The sequence below is a fragment of the Eumetopias jubatus genome, unplaced genomic scaffold (genome assembly GCF_037043125.1).
Source record: "Eumetopias jubatus isolate StellerSeaLion01/CBP00866 unplaced genomic scaffold, mEumJub1_p1.0 scaffold_1, whole genome shotgun sequence".
In the NCBI taxonomy this organism is placed as follows: Eukaryota; Metazoa; Chordata; class Mammalia; order Carnivora; family Otariidae; genus Eumetopias; species Eumetopias jubatus.
The window spans coordinates 29949765-29951661 of NW_028274807.1; positions in this window are offsets into that span (position 1 = coordinate 29949765).

Genomic DNA, 1897 nt, shown 5'->3' on the forward strand with positions numbered 1-1897 from the left:
TTCATTTTAGTAGTGCTCTTAATTTGTCTTTATTTAACAATACTTTCCTTCATTCCTTTTTTTTTTCTTATCTGATTTCAGAGTTGAAGATGCAAAAAGAGTGTAATAGCCTTCAGTTTCTCCAGGTTATGTTTTATTGGTTAATTAATACCTGTTTTAAGTGGTTGAAGATATTTGAATGTTCCTGAGTTGTGTATTAATGGGGCACTAAAACATGCCCTGTCATGTCTTAATTCCTCCAAACAGTCTCACACTGAATAAGTGAAAAGTGATTAAAACTTAAATGTCTTACCACCGAAGTACTTACTAACTTAGTCAGATATGATTAAATGCTTAATCATTTGTTCACTAGCAGTCATAAATCTTTCTTCATTCTGGTGATACATATTATAATTTTTCTGGGTCATTTAGGTTATAGACCATTTTCTTGTTCCTCTAGATTTTATGTGCTCTGTTCTTTCTTTTTAAAGCATTATCAAACATATGGAAGAAACATGGTCAGCCAGTTATTTTATAAAAGTCCTTGAATATTGGGTGAAAATGCTCACATAATGGGGTTTTAGAGCAGGTCTCTTATATAGCCTGTAAAGAAGAATACCGATGTTACCAGAATACAAAATATAAAATCCCTCTGTGAAATAAATTCAGCGCCTGTCTGAGTTTTACTTTTATATCAAGAATTTAGAAAGCTATGGGCATTTCTTACTCAAATTATTCATGGTTTTATGTTTCTTTGAAAGTAGAGTGTTTCATAAAGTATATGCCTATTAATATTTCATAATGAATTCAGTTAATAGTCATACTATAAAGTCCTCGAGGTCAGCAAAGAATCATTGTATAATGAAAACACTTCTAAAATTGTTTTTGTACTCTATTTATATTTGAGGCAAAATTTGGGACATTAAGCAAACTGCTTTACCTTATCAAGCCCTCAATTTTCCTTATCTGTGAAATAAGCATATTTTACAATTCCAAGATTGTTGTAACAGCTATACAAATTCATATATAAAAAGTGTTTGCCATACTGCCCAATTCTGCATCCACTTCTCCATCTCACCTAACGAATTCCACTGTTCATTCTTTAAGTTCCAATTTAAACATAATTACATTTTAGGGGGAGAATGAATAGATGGATGTAAAAAACAGAGGATGACACTAATTAATCTATAAATTTAATGCAGTTTCAATAAAAATCAAATTTTTGGGACCTTGATGATGTTTGTAAATTTCATGTAGGAGAATCAATGATGTATGAATGTCTCAGATTCTGTTCTCAGACCTATTATCTTTTCCATCCAGGTTGAGTTCCTAGATGATTTCACCCACTATTAAAGTTTTAAATACCTGTATATTTCAACGACTACCAAATTTACCTCTACTGTTCCCAAGACTCTTGTATCCAACTGACCATTTGATTTCTCAATGTGGATATCTAACAGGCATCCCAAAGTTAAAGCTAACATGTTCCAAGCTGAAATCTCAACTCCCATTCATCTCATTAAGACCAAAAACCTTAGAATCACTTTTTATTTCTCTATTACTTTTTATAATTTTTACTGAAACATCAGCAAATTCTATTGCCTACCTTTTAAATACATCAAGAATCTGACTAGTTCTCACCAACCCCACTATCATCATGGCATCCCAACCTACCATGATGAAATTTCAATAGACCCCTGGCTTATCTTTCAGCTTCCACTTTTGCCTCTCTATGATCTATTCATCACATAGTAGCAGAATGAACTTCTTAATACTTGAGTCAGAGCATGCGGTTTATATATTAAAATTCTATATGGCTTCTCATTGCTCTTAAATTAAACAGCAAAGTTCTTAAAAGATCAACTAGCCCCTTGCTGGTTCTTGATATTTTTTCTCTTCCTACATTGCTGCACTCCAG